General features: G+C 42.6%; 1 protein-coding gene across 3 annotated transcripts in view; it reads left to right on the top strand.

Annotated features, from left to right (window-relative positions):
- Positions 1-23,632, top strand: part of Setbp1 (SET binding protein 1) — a 361,840-nt gene that overhangs the window by 166,113 nt on the left and 172,095 nt on the right. The window lies entirely within an intron of this gene.

Genomic DNA, 23,632 nt, shown 5'->3' with positions numbered 1-23,632 from the left:
GTTAGAGCTAGGGTTTGGGTCCACTGTGCTCCTGAAGTCCTCTGTACACCCAGCTATAAGGGAGAGAGTCTTTCCTGTAAGCCATCAGCATCCAGCAGGAGGGCAGCTTAGGACAAAGACCACATCAAGAATTCATCAAGGCTGTATGGGCTACAGTTAATCCACAGGTTATCACTTGGTGGGAATCAGAATTCTCAGGGAGACATTGCTGGAAGGACTTGATGGCCAAGGGGGCTTCATTGGACCCATGCAGCCTTCTACTCTCCCCAAGAAGGCTAGTACACATGAACTGGGGAAAGGCTGTTGCTGGACTGACTCAGAAGGAATCAGTGACAGATAAAATTTGACAATGTGTCTTAAGAATAATTGCTCTTTTCTGGACAATGTGGAAAGGTTTCAGTAGGCTGTTCTCTTTTTCTCTGCAGTGTGGCCAGATTGCTCGACTAGAATGTTTAGAGAAAAAAAATAGATATTCCATTTTCTTGTGTGCATGTGTTGTGTGTGTGTGTGTGTGTGTGTGTGTGTGTGTGTGTGTGTGCGCGCTTGATATCTGCTCATAGGTTTGTTTGTTTCTGCTCATTCCTGCCTGTGAAGATAGGGACACTTATGCTACGGCCCAGGTATGAAGGTGAAGCAACAACCCTGGGTGTCGTCTTTATCTCTACCTTGAAAAAGAGTCCCTTTGTTGCTCACTTCTGTATACTTAAGGCTAACTTCTCTGTGATCTCCCCCAAGGGATTCCTCTGTGTGTGCCAATCACCTTGCAATAACAACACTGGAATGGCATTGCATATCCTGTGCTACAGTAAAGGCTCTCTATGGCTTTTGAGCATAGAAATCATCTCCTCAGGCTTACCCAGCAAACAGTTTACCCACTAAGCTATCTCCTTAGCCCTGCAGTTTGCTTTAAAGCCCAGAGTAGGAGAGACTTAGTTGAGTTGCTATAATTGAGTAGCCTCTCTGGACCCTGTTCTTTCCAAAGGCCACCACTAGAAGTCATTGACAGTCTCATTATTACCCCAAGCTCCTTAAGAGCAGCCTGATTACAGGCATTCACATGGAGAAGTAATCAGAAAGGAGGAAGCTTTGCACTTCATCTCATTAACTGGCATGGCAGTGAAAAGATGTGCACACTCAGGGCATCCAGATATTCTCCTTGATGCCCTTCAGTAGTTGGTCTCTGGTGTCTCAGTGACTAACTTCCCTAATGGTTTGCACCAGACTCTAGGGTTGGAAGAAGACTGCTTCTAAGTGTCCCCATGGCACTGGGCTCCCGTGGAGAGGGCCCATTTCTCCATACTCAGAACTGTTACAGTCATAGCGGTCTCTGCCCCATTGCTCTGGGGACACCTTCGCTGTGTGATTGGCTCCTTGCTCTCTTCAGTGCTCGTTCCAGGCACTGGCAGTCCACACAAGTGCTGTTTTCTGATACTGAAATTCTCCAGTGAGCCCAGTTCTAATTAATTACCATGGATTCCACACTCAAGGGGAAAACCTCCTTGCAAAGGCAAACATGGAGAAATTCACTCAAGAGCTTCAGAGTACAAGACCTGTGGCTGGGAACAGTGCTTCTGCCTATAAAGAAGGGAACGGTCAGGTTCAACTTCTTGAAAAACTTGAGTACCTAGTGCCTAGCACAGAGTAAGCCTGGGGACTCCAAAAAGAAATCAGGATCTTCATAAACAAGGTTTATAGAAACTGCATTTGCACCTGCTGCCTAGACATGAACCCTTAATAAGCTGCAATTAACCACCTCGACTCAGAAAATTCAAGAGGTGATTTATGCTGAAGTGTGGTCCTTCTCAACATGGGCTATTCTTTCTCCTCAATCACATGTTGAAGTCTCAAAAGGCAAGGCTCCAACTTTATTCCCTTATCAAAATGTAATATTACTATAGCATCATTTTAAAGTATTAGTATTGTTTACAGTAGTTTTATTAGTTATTCGAGAATTGTGTACAATGTTTTTTGATCATATTTATCTGCCCTATTCTGTTCTTCCCAGTCCAATCTCCATCTTGGTACCTACCCAAGTTTAGTGTCTGCCTGTCTGTCTGTCTCTTTATCTCTCCCTCCCTCCTTCCCCCATCAACCAGTCTGTCTCAACCCATTAAGTCTAATATTCTTTATCCAAATACTCCATGATACGGAGCTTGCCCTTAAGATGGTAGACCTACGAGAGTTCATCGTCTTATAGAAAACCAACTGGCTTTCTCCCAGGAGCTATCAAATGACAGAGTGAGATTTCATGTCCATTTTTTTCTGCTCCATGCTGGGATTTTGCTTGCTGTGGGTTCATATATGTCCTGTGGTCATTCTTAAAATCATCCCACCCTTTCTTACATGATTACCTCGGAGCCTTTGGGAGGAGGTATGATGATATAAAGGTAGCATTGAGTTCTACACTGTCTCTTTTCTCTGTGCCTTGACCAATCATGGCCCTTGGAGTTAATTGCCATCTACTGTAAGAAGAAGCTTCTCTGATGAGGATTAGAGATGTATGAGTCTTTGGGTGGAGCAGCAAGTCATTAGGAGTTGGTTTAAGACTATGTCCGTATAACACTAGGAGTTGGTCTAATATGTCCATTTAACAGAGTGATAGTAATTAATTCTTCCCTGAAGTCTATTGCCCTTCTTGCTGGTTTTTGACCCCAGCAGTGGTGCCAAGTAGAAGTTTCAATTTGTGAAGTAGGCCTTAAATCCGATTGGAAAGTGGTTGGTTACTCCCATGAAGTTCATACCACGATTATACTAGTGGCTATAATTTACCAGGATAGTCATCAGAGATAGCAACCAGATAAGAAACTAAGAACTAGGTTTCTCCTCTGAGAGCATGTATAACATTTTTTACCACTCTGAAAGCTAGCCAGTGGTGATGATGCTTCCAAGTCAGTGCTGGCTTGGTTTCTCCATGCTTTGTGACTAGAGAATACAACGTCTTTAGCCATAGAATCTTCCTGTCAAGGTCTGGTGGGTAACAGCATAGGCAGTGGCCTGTAATGCTTGCATTTCTATAGGAACCAACTGGACAATAACTTAAAAAAAAAAACTAACCTGTTCTGTGTAGCGACTTTTTATTTGCTGGCATTGTTGTCTACTGTTCTAAGTGTGCATTTCGATGGTTTCTCTCTTTTATATCTTATTTTATTTATCCTATTATTTATGTCAGCATGCATATTTGTGTCCCATTTGTGTACGTACGTGGTGCCCATGGATGGCACAAGCGGATGTTGGATCACATGGAGGTCGAGGTAATGACAGTTGTGAGTCTCCATATCAGTAATCAGAATTGAAATTTTGCAAGGCTGACCTGGCCTTTTAATTGTGTTGCATCTCTCAAGACCTTTGTGAGTTTTTGGTTTGTTTGTTTAAGTATTGAAAACTTTGCAACTATCTAACTGAAGAGAAGTTTCCATTCATAAAAACGAACCCTTTCCTTACCCCACCCCCCTCCAGCCTCAGCTTTCTACCAATCTGCTTCTTTTTTTTTCTGCCTCTACTGGACGTTTTATATGAATTGATTCAAATATATTCTGCTCTAAATTTTTAATTGGAAAAAATGAAATATATAGCCTAAAGTGATAAGCACAATAAGGTTTTTGTGGGGCTTTTTTGGTGGGCAGAACCTTGAGATAGAAGTAGTCATGTGCTCTGCCCATTATTAAGTAAGCACTGAGAGCTAGAGAAATGTTGAATGGCCAAGTCTTCGTTCTACTAGAATCTCTCAAGATGCCAGGTGATTACCATGACCACTCCCAGGATACCAATCAGCCCTAACTTCTCTAATTAGCTTTTTAGCAATACTTTATAAATATAACACTGTAAGTCTTTTCTGGTATCACTTTATTGAAATAAATCAGTTGAGTGACTTTTACAGAGAGGTTGCTGATACTCCAACTGCCAGAGAGGTTTTCCCTGTGATGCCAAAGTGTGAGCTCTTGAAAGGTGCTGCTCTTTCCAGAAAGCTCCATCGTGGCACGAGTAATCATGATAAATCAAAGGAACTCAGTTTCATGACCAGACAGGAGATAAATGAAGACATGAGGACCAAGTTAAGTGGATATTGGATAGAGATTATAGTAATATTATATCTGTGCCACTGTGGGAAAGGAGAGGAGGGATGGGTATAATGCTTTAATAACTGGAAAGACATTGTTTAAAGCCAATTCATTTGCTATGTGTAGGGTCTGTAGAACTTGCTCCTCTGCTTCCCAGGCCTCCTGATTGCAAAGAAGCTACTCTCAGATTGAAGCCTCTGAGAGAGACTTTGCTTATCTGATGTACTTTACACAGTTCTGTGTGACATGGAGATTTGTTATATGTGTCTTTGTCCTCTGCTCTGTATCTGCTAGAGTGGGCTGAGGAGTCTAGAGTCAAGAAGACAGAACTCTCAAAAAGAATAGGACCATCAAGTGCAGATTGGTCAGAAATTTTGTGAGGAAGTATGTGGGTGACTTTATACAAACATTTCAACATATTTCACATGCCATTAAACAACCTTATTGAATGTGGGGCACATACTCATGTATTGATTGTCCATTAGTTCCATTATGAGTCCAATAATGTCTATTTTGGCATACCATCGTATAACATATAAAAAAAAAAAACCCTGTGTTTCTGAGATTTGTATTCAAGTGATATGGCACAGGTTTGAAAGAAAGAACAGGAAGAGTCTACAAATTATGAAATGCTAAGTTAGAGATTATGTTGTATAAAGGATAAATATGGTTCAGGAGGTGAGGGAGAGGTAAAGGGAGAGAGAGAGTCATAGAGTCATATAATCATGTGAAGAGTCTAGCAAGGGGAGACTTGACCTGTATGCCCTGTCACACATGGTTAAGGAAAAAGACCCAGACATCTCAGCAAAGAGCAGTGCAGGCAGAACACAAAGGCATTTAGTGCCTATCATGGTATTCACTCTAACAATGCCTAGAATTTCCTAAGGTTGGCCCATATCATAAAACGTTAAATTACAATTATTTAACAGTGTCTGTGTTCATCTCACTATCCTTGTATGTGTGTGTGTGTGTGTGTGTGTGTGAGTGTGTGTGTGCGTGTCTGTCTATCTGTCTGTCTGTAAAATAACAAGTGATTCAGTAACATAGATAAATGATATGACTGTGTTAAAATGGCATCAAAGAAACTATTATGCCTGGAGCAAAATGGGCAGTGATCCAAGGTTAGGCAGGATCAGTGTAGAGAGTGGAGTTCAGCCACTTCAAGGTGGCCTTCAGTCCTCAGAAATGATTGTAAGTATTATGTTAGATGGTGAGAAGCCATTGGTCAGATTAGAGTTATGGGTGATGTAAACAGATTAGCATGTAGGAGTGCCCTCTCTGTAGGAGTATTTATAAAGACAAAAACCACATAGGGGTTTGGGCGTGAATCTGCTTTCGCTTATACAGAATACAGCTGATCATTTGAATTCATGTGTCTAGAAGAGACATGGATACACATAACATAGGCTAGAAGTCACAAAAGCAGAATGTCTCTAATCTCAATCTACTCAAATTTCCCACAGCATTTCTAATGGAAAGGAAGTGTATTTGTATATGTATCAGGTTTGGGGTCTCCAGTTGTCCCGTTTCTTCCTGAGGAGATGACTTAGAAATACCAACATAATGAAATCGAGGAGAGGAGTTACAGAATTCATTTCTGACAATGCATATTCTCTGCTTATTTAAGGATGTTCACTAGGAAACCTTCTGATTATCCTGACAGCTCTGGTTTCTAAACTCCCTATGGACAGACAGAGGCATAGAGAGAATTACACTTCTCCAAGGATAGGGTCAGAGGTCACATTGGGCTTGGGCAGCTGTCTATAGTCATATTGAAATCCTGTTGGCTCACATGTTACTAAAGAATAGCCAATGTCCTTGTCAATTTTTGTCCACTTACTGTCCTTTTCAAATTAAAGTGAAACTGTGAATCCTCAAAGTCAAGGAAGAGAAGGCCCTCTTGTTTTCCTCAAGCTCCTGCAGTCATTCCAAGTCTCTAACCCTGTAGCTACGCAAAGCAACAAGGATACAACAGCATGCTCTGTCTGCAAAGTATTTCTGAGGATTTTTGTGGAGTATTTTCCATATAAGGCCAATGCTGGAAAGACAGAATACACCATTCACCTATATCACAGCCTCTGATAGACTCCCACATTTAAGAATCCAGTACTAAAAGTGCTGAACCAGGAGTGATACCTGAGGTTTAACCCTAGGCCTGCAAATGAAGAGCCTAGATCTCCACAGCAGGTGATTTACCTTCACTTTTCAAGTCTCTAGTCTTTCAAGGAGGGAATTTGGTGTTAAAATGCCAGAACGTTTCTTTGGGCAGTGTGAGTTAGGCCAGTGTGGGATACCCACGTGTGAAGAAGTGAGGCGACACGACACTGTGGTGCTGCAGTTGTTTGGCCTGTGCTAGGTGGAGGAGGCTTGGGTTAAAAGCTATCTGATGTGTGACTAAGCTGTACAAGGTAAAGGTCCCAGGGAAGAGCACACAGCATCAGAGCAGAGGAGCATGATGCCGTTACTCACTCTACAGAGTGTCCAGCAAGTTCCCCCTCAGCCCAGATTCTTTCTCTTCAATAGCATCTCGCCATCCTGACTCTGAGAGATTGTTGTAAACCACACTTGAGACTCCGGCATAGGACTGGTACTTGTGAGAGCTTTTACAAAGTCCATGATTACTTTAGCCTACTTGGTTAAGTAATGAGAACTTGGCATTACCTTCCAATACCATTTGACCTGAGAAAGACTAGCTCGTCCACAGCAGGTCCTCTTGCAAATACTTCTAAACTCCCAAATCCTTCGAGTTGATTCCTGTTCCTCAGCACAACCGATTATTGGTGCGAGGTGCCACGCAGATGAGATCTGAAATCTTCCTGTATCTGTAAATCGCTATTAAAAACTGTCATGCCATTCTGGGAACAGGAGACGGTGTGAGGTTCCTCCCTCTTCTGTGCTCCTGAGAACATTATAGTAGGTGTCTTGGCATTTTTTTTTTCCTTTTGACAATTTACCCTACTCTCCAGTTCTGTTCCCCTCTGTGGTCCTTTGAGAATGGGTGAGAGGTTTTGATAAAAATGAGCACATCTGTGCAGCACCACTGGTCATCTCAAAAGCAAATCACAGTATAATTTCATTCCAAAATCTTTGTGTTTTCATTCTATAGTCAGCAGTCATTTGCTACATATGTGCTGTATTGAAGGCCACGTTAGGTCTCAAAAGCTGATGCAAACTCAAGCAACTTCTGCCTTCCTTTAGAGAACTCTTGTCACCATGACTGAACAGAGAGTGACGTGCAGTGTAAGATAGGTCAGCTAGCTCGTGAAAGACTCCTAAGCTTCATTATCTTTGTCATCTCCTCACCACCACCATCATCATCATCATAGTATCATGACCATCATAGCCATCACCCAGGATGAATTAATGGATTTACTCTAATATCATTAGAGATGGTAGAAAAGTATGGATGCCGAGGGCCAAATTAAATGGACAGAAACAACAGCAGAAACATTCAGAGAAGGAAGAGTCTGGCAAAGCTTTTGAGAGAGTTATGTCTTTGTTGGGACCATAATTATGTCCATAATCAGATTGACAGAGAGAAGTGAGGTATCAAAGTCTACTCTGTCAAAATGTATAAACACAGGATGAGATCGAGGGTGGGGTCTTGCTATTTGAGGGAGATGTGACTCAGAAAGCTAGTGGAGAGCTATGAGGGAAGGGTTTATAAAGTGTCAATCTCTTGACAGCTGTTTCTCATTTCAGGTAGCTCCCTTTGTCCTCGCCTCTCTCCCATACTAATATTTCTTCATTTCCCTCCCTTCCTTTCCTTTGTCCACATACAAGTGATGGTCATCATATGATGTTCTTCTTTTCTGAATCTAAATATCCTTGTCTGTAAGACATGTCTAGGACCCTTTGATGCTTCTAACACTGAATGAATCTAGTTTGCACTCAGTCAGTCCCTCCAGCTGCCAGCTCCTCCCTGGACTGAGAATGTCAGTCAATGAAGAAAAGAAATTTCACGATTTTCCCAAGGGTCCTCCTCTCTCAGAATATGAATTTTCACATACAGGATACAAGACTTGTTCTGGAAATCTGCTCAGAGGGCCAACTCTCCTTCCAGCTGTGGTTGGCTGCCTGTCTCATGTCTGGTTCATGAGCTTCTAGGTCTCCCTAGGTGTAGGCTATTCTTGGAGGCATGGGCTTGGATCATGCACACAACCACCTTAGGACTGAGGCATCCATGCTACTCACTTTAGATTAAGTTTGGATTAAACAGGACAGCAGCTGAATAGAGTTGCTTTGCTTCAATCCCACTCAACAATATGATGTAGAAATATAAGCCAGGAGGTCATAACTATCAGTTTCTCCAAGATCCTATCCATCTTTCTCTAGGGACTCCTCCAAATGACACACACTGCTGAGAGACATAGCTGGGACTGAGGCAAAATGCCTGGGCTCTGACTAAGAGGCTCTGGTACTCTCTACTAAATTCTATGTGCGCTTCTGGCTCAAGAGCATGATGATCTTTGAAAGTTGGCCAGTCTTCCCCCCAACCACTCCTTCCATGTTTCCATGAGACAAGCTTTCTTGATTTCACAATGGCTGATTGGCAGAGATAGATCTTAAAGCCGTGTTCAGAGCAGAGAAATTCACACACAGAGATTGGTGACTCCTTCCTACCCATGACCTTGCTTCTTTGCAGCCATTTGGCATTTTGTTTAATAGAGACCAAAAAGATAAGTGTCCCTAATGAGGACACCAGGGTAGTGAGTACAGGGCACATTCATTATCCCCTACTATTTTACTTCATCTCCCAGTCCTGTGAGAGCCAGTATTTTAGCATCCTCTTGAAGAAATAGGCACGCTGACTCTCAGACAGGTAAAAACCATTTCTGAGAAGGAAGAGTCCTTTAGGTACTCCTAGTGGCTTAGGCCACATATTTGCCATCTACTGTCTTCCCTTTCTCCTCACTGGAGAATAACCTGAGTGCATCTAGGTTCTAATGATAGGCCCATGACAGTACCGAGTGCCTCATGTGTCTATTTTTGTATGCACAGTGAACCACGCGGGGTTTGGTTGGGATATAAGCAGCTGCCTTGGCTGAATCACAAGACTTAAGGGAGGCACCAGAGATGAGAGGGATTCGGCAGCAAAGCTCAGAGTTCTATTGGCCTGGTAGATCTACTAATAAATTTGACCTTGGGGTAATTCGTGTTTAAAGAGTTTAGAGATCAGTGGGGAATTCCCCACTAAGTTTCTAATGAGAGCTTCTGCAGAAGGACCACTATTACTAGTTTCTTCCTGCCTACCTTCCCCTGAGCCCAGAGGTAAGTTAGTTTTATGCTATGCTCACCACTGAAAACCACAGCAGAACTGTGACTTAGACCCTCTTTATTGGCCACAGACCCCCCCCCCCGCCACTCCCAGTATCAGAATTTAGAGGATTGTGAGTTTCGAATGCAGGTGGGGATGGGGAGGCCACAAAGCTGAACAGTGATCACCTCATGTGTTGCTATGGCACAGTGCAGTCTCCCTCTAAGTGGCTGGAGTTGAATGGATCATAGGCACATCAGATACTGACCATGACAGTACTGTAGTGAAGCCATCCCTGGGCCAATGGCAAGAGTCAGTTGGGTACATCTCTTCCCTTCTCTACAATGGGTGACTTCAGATTGGTAGTTGTAACTGGAAGCACTTCCACTGTGGAAATAGATAAATGTCTCATATCTGTGCTGCCCACTCTCATCCCAATGCCAAGAACCAATACTTTTTCCCCCAAATTCCTATTGATTCTTTGTGAATTTTACATCCTGCACATCAGGCAGTCCCACTCATTTCCCTGTCCCAGTGTATCTGCCCTCCACCCTTGCAACCTCCCACACAAAATAAAGTAAAACAAACGAAAATCAAGCAAAATATAGAAAGGATTGCACAATGGAAGCTGTAGTGTGTCACAGAGGGTCCCACAATATACTCTTCTGTTCACACATCTTCACTTGCAAATGCTCCTAGCAATGAGTCACTGGTCGGCACCAAGAACCAATTTTTGTATACTTTTTTAACATGTAACTGTTAGGAGTACTTGTTTTTTCTCACTGGTACTCTGCTCAGTTTGGGGAGTCACATTTTAAAGAAAGCTTCTGTGATCTAAGGACGCTTTGAAGCATGGAGCAACAATTGAAGAAACCTAGAAAATTCTGCCTGGGCTATACAGAGATGGCATCTATGGCTGGACACCTTTGGGAGGACCAGACAATAATGATGAACAGTTGTAGGCAGGACTTCAGAGCAGGGTTAGAGGAGAGGAGTGGAATCTCCTGGGGGTTGCGGGGAATTTCTGAACCCAATCCTGAGGCCAAGAATGGCTATCTCAGCCCTCAGCCTCTCTGTTTCTTAGGTAAAATGGGGTTCACATCCCACTTCACAGGAAGACAATAGGCCCATAAAGGGTGACTGGAACTAAGGCTCCTGTTCCTTGGAACTAAGTGGTGGGGGCGGGGATTTCACCTGAATAAAGGTGGAACTTTTAAAGATGATTACTATGCCAGTAGCAACACTTAGAGGAAGTACTCAAGCTGGGTCTCTGTCTGTCAGAGAGCTTAGAGAAGGGGATTCCTGCACTGTGGGGAGGGCTGTGACCTAGACCTTCCACTCTGTGCACACTTTGAAACCAGAGTTCTGTTCAGGGCAAGCAACTAAGAGTTGGTTTCTGTTGTTGTTGTTGCTGCTGTCACTGCTATTTTATGGTTTTTTATTTGTTTTTTTTTATTTTGATACATACTTTCATTGTCAAATAAGTGGGATGGTTCCCAGTTCTTCATGTTTTTCATGTGCTGAGTCATTAAAAGACGCCACTGTAGGAATCTTTATAGGTCTATAAAGTAGAGCTATTTTAATCAACCTCATATTCTACCGTTCTTGTTATAACAAAGACACTTTAATACCTTGAAATAGGACAATAAACTTTGTGACTTGATTATCAAGCATGCTTGCTATTTTGCATCCAGTACATTAAAGGGACAGAACTTACTAAGAAGATAGCCTTCCAGGTAAGTTTCTGTGACTTAGGATTGGCTTACCCAGTGTTCCAGGAGGTTGAGCGATGCTGTAGGGAAAACCAAAGAGAATGGTCAGTATTGACACTCACATTGTCTCTTCTTTTAGAGATAGCAAAGGTGAGTAGGTGCATATACTCAGATGTACCTTGTCATTTCTAACATCCCTCTATCTTAAAACACACACACACACACACACACACACACACACACACACACACACACCAATGAATCCCATGCCCCTCAGGCTGTGGGTGCTCACACTTGTTTTGGAAAAAAGTTTTTGTTTTCCTCAAGGCTGTGTGTACTCTCGAGTTCCTTGCCTGGTGGAAGGGAAATAGAGCCAGTGATGACTCCAGGAGCCGCTTCAGAGTGATTATGGCATCACTGGTTGTGGGTGAATGCTTCCCCAAACAAGGCTTGAAGTAGCAAGAAATACAGAAAGAAAACATAGACCTCCATCTCTGAAAGAACAGTAAGTGATACAGGCAGGCCTCCTTCCAGCCACACAGGATTTGCTGTCTCCTGAGCTGTGTATGCCTAAAGCCTCGCTAGTTCACTGCCACAGTGTATATAATATGCTGCCCTTAAGTACCAGCTAGGCTCTAGGTGATCCCCACCTTTAATAACCGAGAGTGGGTATGAAGTCTGTAAGTGTTCTGTGTGAGCGTCCAGGATGCTCATCAAATTCAGAGGCTTTCAGAGCATGTGGACCTTGCAGAATTCTTTATTGTGGCGATACAGTGTACCAAAGGACACCTTGCAGTGTTTCTTTGGTGGGAAAGGAGTGTCTTAAGGGTCAGCAAAAAAAGCAAGTTTCCCAGAGTCATAAGTGAATTGTCCAGTGTGACTGCTAAAACATGCATCAACACTGTCACTGTTGTCATCTCTGTGCTTGTGAGACACTGAAAGGATCGAGGTATTTAATTACTAGAAGTCAAACCAAGTTAGCAGTATCTTCCAGCCCCGGTGAGGCTTCATTTCCATTGTTCATCATCTTAGTGGGCAATGAGTAGACGAGTACCTTCTAAGGAAATCAGTCAGCAATTCTGAGGACACCCATTTAGAAGAGGGATGGAGTAGAAGCCAAGCACACATTAATTCCTGTGATAAGAAAACAGGGTACCTTAATGGAGTTAGAAGTTGAAAGAGACACAGTGCAATATAACTGAGTCATCGAAGTGAGTCTAGAGCCCCAATTCTCCATAGCTTGGTGAGATGATCACCGAGCTCTTGCAAGCAAAATCATAGAGCGTTTTGAGCAAACTTTGGTTCATTGAGACCACATCGTGTGAGACACAAATGCACACATATTCTCCATATCCCAGCCAAGAGAAGTTGCTGGTGAGCCAGCTGTTTCCAGAAGTTCCCATGAAATATCAAAAAGGCATAGCTTTAGCGAGATACAATGTACCTGTGTGTTCTAAGGTGTTACGCCTGCCTCAGGGTCACCATGCTTAAAGTTTATCCCTATTTTCCAAGGACATTTTGTTTGCTAAATCTACTGAGAATGCCTTTTGGAACGGCATCAGAGTTTGCAAAATTTCTCCACTGAGAACAAACCTGTTTGGAAAACAGCCAAGTGTCTGGATCCTTAAAGAATTTTCAATCTGGTTCCCCGGATTTATGATCCTTACGTGTTTAGTTCAAGAGCAAGGCCTTCTGAGGAAGGGGTAGTAGTTTGGTTGCACGAATATTTGTTCTAAGTACTTATCTGTGTGTAGTACATTGATGATAGATAGACAGACAGACAGATGGTCAGTCAGACAGACAGACAGAAGTTAGGTGCAACTCTCGACCCTCATCAGACAAGCTTCTATTGCTGTGAATGATGATCAATACAAGGTCCTAGTTCAGGAAATTGGTAACTGTGGAGTTTGCATCCTTAGATTGAACAACCAGATTACACTCTATCCCCATGTGGCCTGGGGAACATTGTAGAAGAGAGAATAGAAATATTCTAAGAGCCAGAAATTGGGAAGGAGTGCAGGAAAGTGTCTCTGGGAAATAACGGGGTCACTGTACTGGTGGTGGATGTGGCTGACTACAAAATAAGATCGAGCCACTCAAAATTTCTATCAAGACATGGGAGGGTCTCATAAAACCCCTCCCCTAGCTAAGGAGTGCTGGCAGTTGGCAGTTTACAAAGTACTAGAGTAGGGGGATTCAGTCTTCTTCAGACCAGTGCCTGAGGTAGGTTGCCCACTCTCCAGTGTAATGTGGACTCATGCACATGTGAACAGCATTGACCAGACTCAATAGCTTAAGAGAAAAGGATATAAAGTAAAATGGGTTATGGCGCAGATTCTGAGAGAAATTGAAGAAGGAAATTGGTGTTGGTATGATCAAAAGACATTGTTCTAATGCATGAAATTGAATGAATGGATGTGTGGATGGATGGATGGATGGATGGATGGATGGATGGATGGATGGATGCATTAAAAGAAAAGGAACCCCTAAGCAAAGGTGTTTGGTAGATGAAGATTGTCCTTTTAAAGTTTTAGGGACTTGCAATATGTCTAGATGGTAAAGTAATTTTCATGTAATCCTGATACTTGGGGTTGGTTCTCATAACCTATAGGGGAAGGATAGCAGACTCCCAGAAGTTAGGTATCATGTGACCTCCACCTGTTCATTATTTCACACCCTCTCTCAAACTCACACCCTCACACATACGATAGATAGATAGGTAGATAGATAGATAGATAGATAGATAGATAGATAGATAGATAGATAGATAGATAATTTGTCATAGACGGTTAGTCCTTCCAAAGCAGAAGACCCTACTTTCCTTCTCTCTCTTTGACGAAAGTTACTGTGTTTTCCCTGAACTTCTTGCCTTCTTTTGTACAGATCCTTCATGCTTTTAGGAATAAAATTGTTCTGGCTACTTACGCAACACACAGATCTTGGAATATTTAGCAATCTTCACAGAAGTGCTAAGGTCTGAATGTAGAGCGTGTTTGCCATTTCCCTCTGTGGTTAAAAAGTGATTATAACGCTGTCGGCTTTTTAAGAGATGAGATATTTCCTTCCCACAATAAATGACTACTACTTTAACTTAAGTATTTTTGTGGGGTCGTGTGGAGAGCAAGTAAAGATGTATGTGGGGGCCAGAAACTGACATCAGGTTTATCTTCCTTCAAAGCTCTCCTTATTTGTTTGTTTGTTTACTCAATGTCTGTCCCAGTGCCTGGGACTCTCTTATTGACTAGACTGAACGGACAGTTAGTCCCAGAATCTCCCTGCCTCTTCCTCCAAGTGCTCAGGTTACAGGAGTTTCTTTTCATGCTCGGCTTTTGACATGGGTACTAGAAATCTAAAGTTAGATTCTGTTTGTCCAGTAAATACTTTACCCCACATCTTCCAGTTGGGTTGTTTCCTTTTTTTTTCTTCCTATTTCTTTTTTTATTTGTTTTGGAAATGCCTATCTACTGTTTATCTTGGTAGGTGTCTCTAAAAGATTAAGGCTTTCCTAAGTGGGATGCAGTGACCCACGACTGCGTTGAGATTGCTGGCCATGCTACCACAAAGAATGACTGCAAATGAACGTAATTTCCGACTGTAAATGGAGTTGAGTGTACTCTATAGATCTGTCATTTACAACTGCGTGCCTTTGAATAAGTGATTCAGTGTTGCTAGGTTTCTGTTTTCTCCTTTGTAAAACAGTATAATTATAGTACCACTTTATGAAGTTTTCGCGAAGACTTAATGCCATTAGCCTTTGGAAATTTATAGGGATTCCCAACCTCGTTTGCTCAAGGGGAATGAGATGGAGAGGGCTAGAAGAAGGCAAGGAGAGTTCGGGAGGGATAAGAGGAGGGAGGGAAGGAGAGGGGAGAGGAAAAAAGGGAAGAAGGAGAGGAAGTGAAGGAGACAGGAGAGGAGGGAGGGAGGGAGAGAGGGAGGGAAGAAGAAAATGAAGTGGGAGGCTAGATAAATAGGGTTGTACAAAGAGGAGGATTGATCTTGGCCAGGAAGGAAAGATGCCTGTAATCATGAACAATATTTACAGTGGTGGATGCCAGGCCTCAGTGATTCTCGTATCCGCTATACTCAGGAACATAGTTCTTTAGGGGCAAACGCAATCCAAGTTCAAAAGAACATATTGAGGGTAAGTTCACCAGGCAGAGCCATTGCCTCCCATGCCTACTATGTTAGGCTACAATGGTTTGAAATCTAATGCCTCCATTGATAGTGGTTAGGGCTGCCTCCCAGGCTTGGGAAGGAGGTGGGGACACCTCTTGACAAGATTCCTGAGTGGTGCTTGGATGACTCCAGACTAGGCTGTTAAGAGTTGTTACAGAATTCCTGGTAGGTTTCTGCCAGTGATTTTCCCATTTTATCCGAGGCTTATAAATGTGAAATTACTTGTAAACTACAAGGTCCCACTGTTCCTGACCTTGCCTTAACTTCATCTTTTTTACATACCTACCTGTAAGCGTGATTGATTGCTTCAGATTTGACTCTAGGAATTCAGATCCTCTGCCAAACGATCATACTGAGTGAAAAACATTTGCTTCCAGACCGAGGTCCTCTCACTGGTGCTTTGGGTTATCTTACATGTTCTCAAGTATTAGAATATATCAATTTACAAAGGAAATGGTGGCTTAGAAGCATCGATACGTGCTTGGAGCCACACAAGCAAACTATTTTGTCAGTTTTAAGCAAAAATTTAGTAATCGATAAGAAGGAGGTAAGGATGGGTGTCCCCAAGCACGTGGCTTTGCTTAGCATGTGTGAGATGTCAGAGTTCCTCTGTGAGTGTTGTACGAACATTGCAAAGTGCCAGGCGACGCTTATCATATGATTTCTTAATTTTGTTGATATGAAAGACGCAAAGCCCGGTTTGCCCCTGCAGATGTAACTCATCTTTGGCTCCTTCTCTCCCTGGGATGGGAAATACACTTTAAAACGTGGGGTTTTGGAACCTCAGAATGAACAAAGAGGGCTTCCCTGTCTGCCAAGTACTGAAGGAAGGGTGAGCATTTTTCCTGTTAGTGGCTCACGGCAGACATCAAAGGATGTTCGGAAACAAGGTGTGGATACATGCTTCTTGACAGAGATGACCGCATCAGAGTCTTCTATGTGGTGGACTGGCTAAATTATTTTCTCAGGTAAAGTCTGTATAAAGGCTTTTCTTCTTAAGGCATGTGTTTTCAAGTTGTAATTTTTTTTTATAAATGTTCAAATCAAAACATGACAAATACTTGTAATACATTATGCCGTTATGGATGGAATAGGGAGTCATGGCCAGGGATGGCCCTTTTCTCAAACATTGCTCAGTCCACAGGAAAACTCTATAATCTAGAATCCCTTAAGGCATTGCTCTAAAAGTCTTCTTCTACATGGTCCATTACACAATGTGAGAAGCATCATGGAGAACATGATAAAACCTCCCACAATATATGTTCCCAGCGGTCCCGGGTTTTGAGAGGGAATTATGATGTACTGAAAAGGAATGTGTGTTAGTCAGGCCGGACTGTGACATTCTGCTATCTATGGATAATGAGCCCCAGAAATGATCTAAGCCTCTTAAACATGTTTTTACTAAAATGCTTAGAAAATGACAATAATTAGCCTCCATGTCACCAGTTTATAGCAAAAATTTCTAGTAAACTTTCTGCAGAATACCACCCACATTGACCCCCATGAAATTCAATTTTCTCGTTCCAAGGAACAATGACTTGGCAAGAATTGCACGCATAAGTTTAAAATGGGCATCATGAGTGTATATAGAACTAAGACCATGTTGCCTAGATGTTGTGTTTCTTTAGCTCTTTCTTGGAACGTGAGCTGTGCTTGCTCAAGTGTGTGTCTTGCTAAACTTCAGACAGAGAGAACAACTTTAGCAGGTCCAAATAACACAAGCAAGACTCATCCTCTTAATGGCTTCAGATAAGCCACAGCATTCAGATATGTAGGCACAGTACTATAAAGCCAAGAGTGCATCTTTTCAAGGTTGCCCGTGAAATCTTAAAGCAAAAATTGGAAAAACTCTTTTGGTTACATCTCTAGAGAAAATCAGAAGACTTTGTAGGAGACCTCACCTGTACACATTAGAACCACATCCCACATCATTTAAAACATAACAAGAGACAAATACAAGAAACAAAGACCTGGTCTGCTTACAGTTATATACAGTGGTTGTTACTAGAAACCCTTGTCAGTGTAGAGCCAAGAGTCTGGATCTAACACTGATGATGTCAGAGGCAACAGGTTTAACCATTGCAATTCCATGAGGCTGAGAGGATTCAGTAAAAGGGCATATCTGAGTAGGATCTCAAGCATAATTGTATAACTTGCATTTTAGGTTGAGAGGGGGCCTTCCTTGGACTCTGCTCTGTGCATACCAAGTGCCTTGGTAGTTAGAATTAATACACGTTTATTTAGAAGGTTGCTTACACTTACCTTGGCTGTGGATTTGACTTCTGCCTCAATGGGATTTCGAACTCACTTAGCATGTTAAGTAGTTATCTGCATACAATCTTATTTGTAAAACAGTGAAGAAGCCATCTCACTCCCTTTCTCTGACATTCAGAGGTGTAGACCAGATTTTTGAGGGGTGTCTTTTTAGCAGTGAGTTATTTGAGGCAGGGGAAGAAACAGAATAAATAGGATCTCCTCTCTCTAGCTCTCTCTTAGATTCCTGTTCTTGAATAGGCGGATGGAAATGCGATGACCACTTGGGGTGCTCCAATGCTCTGTGAATGCAGCCAGTGGGAAGAATGTCATGCAGTTAGTGGAAAAGCAGGATGCAAAGAGCTTAAATGTCCCTAAAATTAATCTCAAGTTTTCATCATTGTGCTTCATGCTTTCTGCCAACACCATGTCATTTATCATACCTATGACGAGTAACCAGTTGGCTCAATGGCCTGCTTCTTGTTCTGTGTTTGCCTTTCTGCCTGCCGTGCTTGTGGATATGAAGTCCTTAGTGGCTCATTGTTTCAGAGTCTGCTCCGGGGGCCTTTTTCTTTCTCTTGAGTCCTAGCAAACCTTCTGTTCTTCTTGATTCTTTCTGTATCCCAGCCTTCCACCCACAGATTTCTGAGCATCTAAAACTTAAGTTTTGAGGAAAATATCAATCTTAAAATACATATGTAAAATATACTACATGCTTTCATTGGTTATGCCATTCAGTCTGTCTGAACTACATTTTTCTTTTCAAAGGAGAGAGTGGGCCCAGTCCACCTCTAGTAACCTCAGACAGGTATGTAATTGGATAGTTGTCTTGGCTTGCTGGGACATTGTCTGAACATAAGTCACTCTAGGTTTTCTGTACATGAAATCATTAGTAAAACATGATTGAGCTTCCCCCTTCTACAGCTAAAGTAAGGATCCAGTGGCATTTCATAGAAAAGAGAGGAAAAAACTCCATTTCCTACAATATGGCAAAGAAGAACAAAGGTTTGGAAGGAAGGAAGGTTGGCTAGAGGGCTCATTTAAGGAAAGGACAATGTCTTTGAGGACGTTTGTCAATGATCCTTTATTCTCCCCAGAGCCATCTGTACTCTGTCCCTTTGCTTGCCTACTTCTGTATCTACCCATCTACATATTCATGGTACACATCAGCATCTCTGTCCCTGTCCTACACATCAGCATCTCTGTCCCTGGGTTGAATTTTCTGGGAAACTTGAGTGAAACTGGGGTCCAAGGACAGACACCCTGAAATTTAATTTTTCCAATGTCGGGTCCGAACTAAAAACCCCTCGGCTTCGATTTTCAGAATGACCCATGTCTTGATCCTAAACTGTTTCCCAGACAGGGTCTGTTGTCAGCCAAGGAATCTGTGGGGGATGTGATCATCCTGTCTACCCTGGTGCCGAGGGTGTGCCCTTTCACTTAATGCCCTGCCAAGAGAAGAATGGGACAGGAACAGAGAGGAGGAGAGTACAATGCACTCCTTTTTCAGTGGAAACTTTAGAGACTGTGGTGCTTTAAGGCAGGGAGATCCCCCTTGAAGGGACAGTCTTAGATGGCTGATAGGCTTCTTGATCACAGTATTGTAGTGACTTGGAGAGGGAGCCAAATGGAGAGCTGCGTTCAGAAGGAATGGAGAAACAAGAGAACAGACTATTTCTTCTTGGGAATCTGAGTGGATTTTTTCTTCTCTCCCTGGTGAAAAGCTGGAACCTTCCTTCATCTTTCTCCAGCTCTCATTCTGAGTTTAGAGAGACAAAGACACACCCTGAATGTATGCCAAGAGAGAGACTGTGGCTCTTTAAAAATGGAAGGCAGGGTCATCTTCTAGTATTTGATCATGAGCTGTTTGAGAGAGCCGTAGAGTGTGCAGGGAATGAGATTGGACTGAGCAGGGCCCCAGGAAAGCTCCCTGCTTCACCAGGGAGAGGAGAACATTTGCTTTCTTTTGCCTTTTAAATGAAATTCTGCCTGCCCTCCTCCCTGTACCTGCTCGGCTCTCCAACTGAGATTGTTACAGACATGCAGCCATCCTGGGAAAGGGGGGATCCTTGCCATCAACTTTAGCCTGATTGAAGTCCCTAGAGCTGGGTAGATTTCATTTTTCTCTTTTCCTTCTCTGTTTATCATGGAGACTCCCCACACGGTAAGGCTGTCCTGGACATTGAACTGTTGTTCAGTACCAAATGGACACAGGGTCATGGTGGGAAGAGATAGTGGTGAAGGATCCATGACCTGTTTTTCTGTTTTCTTTTTATTATTATTATTATTATTATTATTATTATTATTATCATTATCATTATCATTATCATCATCATCATCATCATCATCACCACCACCACCAACACCATCATCATCATCATCATCATCATCATCATCATTTGGTTGCTTTGGTTGTTGGGGGTGGAGGTGCTGGTGCTGGTAGTGGTGTGTGCATGTGTGTGTCTGTGTCTGTGTCTGTGTGCACAACTTTCAGATGCCAATTCTCACATTCCACAATGAGTTCCAAGGGCTGAACCCAGGTTTTTAAGATCATACGACAAACACTACCGTGAAGCCATCTCTCTATCCCTTGAATCTGTGCACATTTTACCTGTGCCTCAGCTCCAATAGAATCTCTGTGAGTCTCTGTGTCATCCTTAGAAGCTGAGACAGTTCTGTGTGGACACTGTGGTCCACGGGACTGCCGCTAAACACAACAACTGTTTGTGCAAAGTTTCTAAGGATTAGGAGATGTCATCTTACTAATGTCACTATTGGCTCTTTTCCACCTACAAAATAAGATTTTTTTTCTTCGTCTGTTTTAGTGAAAAACTCTCTGTTTTCAAGTGAAACCGTCATTCTAATTGAAAACTGAGTAGCACACCTCAAATGCCTGACAACCAGCCATTTCCCCTTGACCATTTCAGAATGGGTATCTCCTTTAGGGAGCATTTGTATCACAAGTGTATGCTCTGCTTAAAATCTCCGGTGTTTGGTGGTAGCATGGTTAGAGCCTGAGAGCCTGGAGGAGAGTCGGTGTGGTCTGACACATGACAGGCTTCAGCACACTGCCCTTTCAGGGATCACTTTTAGGAGAGGTCACAATACTTCCCTTCAGTTATTTCCAGCCCAGATAGTATCTTCCATGGATGCTAAGCTGTAGGTGAAATACTTGGCATGTCCAAGAAGAAATATTGGAGACATTTAGACTCTATTTAATACCCACCAACCCTGACATCACTCCGTGCATCTTCCTACTCAGCAGAGAGAGACAGACACATCTGAACTTCCATGGACCATTGAACAGGTCACTATTGCATGGGCAGAAAAACAAGAGCTCTCTTTCTGGCTGGTTGGGAATCTATTTGCTGTTTAACCTCTGTCTTTGCATCTTACCCATCCTTAAATTTAACCTGTGACTTCTACTCTGAAGTAAAAGCCGATATTCTCTCCTATGCCCAAGAACAGATAAAAGAGGTGGTTCTCATCTCAGGAGCTCATTAATCCGTTGTAACATTGAGATGCTCTCCACACAGAAAATGTGCTGGCTGCTGAGTACCATTTCCTTTTGTCAGCTTCAACGATAGCTTCAGTTGTCTCTCAGACGTCTCCACACCCAGCAATTGAGTCACTCTTGTCTGCACCTCAAGGTTGACAATCTCTCCCACTTCCCTCTCAAGTCTGTTGCTCCGTGGGTTATTTAGTGACTAACTGTATGTTCTGACACTTCCCTAACACATTCCAAAGTGCAGAACTCACATCAAATAATGTGTCACTCATGGCTTGTTAGACAAGAGTCTTGTTGGGCATGTTGTTGTTATTCTTAAAAATATATATGCAGCAATAGAAAATAGAAATTTAAGGAGTTAAGAACTAAAATGCACACATATTTCTTTCTGAGAGAACAGAAGAGAGGAATTTAGATTTCTTTGCTGGGCGAGTCCATTATAGCTTTGTCAAGTACCAAAAAAAGACATAACAAACCATAATCAAGCCTGCTGGATTTCTCTGCAAATGGATTTGCTCAGTTCTCAGTCCCCACCATGGATCTGAAGAAATGCTACACATTTGAAGATTCTTTGAATACACTTGTAATTTATCCTCACTGTCAGGATTGCAGAGCTAAGAAATGGATATTTTAGTCCCTTGTCTCTGCCAGCCTGGTGAGCCAGATGGGTTGGTGGCTGAAGTTGAAGAGCCTGGAACACTTAGGAGCCGAATCTTATGTGCTGATGCATGTTGGTGGCTTTATGCTTGTCTGATGTCTTTGCTTCTTCGCCCTCTTTTCCAGCTCAGTTAAAGGCTTGCATTATATTGCTAAGTCTCGAAGAGTAGGTGATCGTTAGCCAGAAATAAGTGTCTTGAAGAAAGGGCCAGTTAAGGGTCATTGATCAGGACATAAGCATGATGTTACTCCAGGAGACTCTTTTGACTAAAGTTCTGATTCTCGGCCTTTTCCCTGTGACCACCTTGATCTCCAAAAGTTCTCTGATGTGTAGCAATTCACATACACACTCTAGAAGATAAGGCATGATCACTGGCGATATACGATTTCAACCAAAAACATATGCAGTTCTCAGTAATGCCTGGAAAATAGTTTAATTTCAATCAAATTTCTCATAGGTAAAACGGAATTAATTTCTGTCTCAGGGTTGATGGGATTAAAATGAAGGCTAGATTAAAAGACAGCCCAGCTACGTGCAAATGCAGGAGTGGAACCTGTTGTTCTGGATGCTAGCATTCCAAATGAATACAAATAAATAAAAGCTGTATATGCCACAGTAATCAGTGTACCAGGAGTGTTATAATCTCCTCCCTGTCACCACAAGGAGGCTGTGGTTGTACTGATGGATTCAAGGTGCGGGACGTAGTGATTAGCAAATCCCTTACCCTGACTTTGTTCTTCAAAGTGCTTGAAGCACCTTCTCTTCCTCTCTCTTCTATTTCAAAGGCTCTTTTCAAATTGTGTCTCACCAACCCCATCATGGCCTTTCTTCCCTTTTCTTCAAAGTCCGAGAACCAGACTCTGGTCTATCTGCTGGCGTGCATGTGCGTGAATGTTTTCTGGACAGGGTGCTCAGGGAAGGCAAGGATTTCGTCTTGTGTTGTGCATGAGCTCTATGCCTGGGCAGGTCACCTCCTAGGTAACTGCTTGATTGTTTTATGATGAGTGCAGCCAGGCTGCCTTCATCCTACAATGGGAAATCTGTCCCACTGGCAGGGCAACTCCAGAGCTGAGGAGAATCAGCAGTCCTGGCTCAAATACTGCTTAGAGTCAACAAGGTAGCTAGATAATCCTCTTTGAGTTTTCCCAAATGGAAGACCCTGTAGCCTAGAAGGGCTCCCACTATTTCCTGAACCAAACAAAATATTGTGAGAATAAACATAGAGTCGTCTTCTGTAGTTTTCAGGAACACTTTCCAGGCCTATGCTGGCCATCATACCCCTTGACAAACAGGAGCTTTCCCTTTTGACTTGTTCTGACATCCTTTTCCAGATCTTTTAATCAACAGCTGGAATGTGAAGATTCTATCAGATGGTGTTATGTTATCATTGAGTGTTTACGGGTGTCAGCCACCCCACCCCCATTCCAAATATGGAAAAATACTGAAAACCTTACCTTTACCCTACAATATTGATTTAACAGAGGTGTGTGTGCACGGGCGTGCAGGCACAAGCATGTAATTGAATCTTATCCTCTAATTCTGTGTGTGATCATTTGCAGCATAAGCTATGAACACTTAACTAGAATAGAAAATTACAAGTGACCTACAATAAGTGGAAACTGAATTACGTAGGTGGGAAGAATTAAGAGTCAATTTTACTGGCTCGATTTTTAAGAAAGAAACAAACAGAAGAGAAAACGAGAAAAAGCCACGTTGAAAAGAAGTGTCATTAACTGTATATGAAACAATAACTCCTAATTTAGCAGATCATGGAATACTTTGAAAATAGGAAGGAAACCGGAACCTCCTCCTCTAGAAATGTGTTTATCTGTGGACTCACTTACATTATATATCACAATTTCAGGGAGCCAATACTCCTCAACTATAGCTTCTGTTCCCCAATTTAGACCCCTTGGACTAAGTGGTAGCACATGGAAGGAAGATAGGAGAAGGGGGAGAGAGCATGGGAGAGGTCAGAGAGGCAGCGAATACCCAGGGGGGAAGCTC

This window comes from Rattus norvegicus, chromosome 18 (genome assembly GCF_036323735.1).
Source record: "Rattus norvegicus strain BN/NHsdMcwi chromosome 18, GRCr8, whole genome shotgun sequence".
Lineage (NCBI taxonomy): Eukaryota > Metazoa > Chordata > Mammalia > Rodentia > Muridae > Rattus > Rattus norvegicus.
Note: the sequence above shows the minus strand (reverse complement) of the source record. Positions and strands in the feature narration are given on the sequence as shown.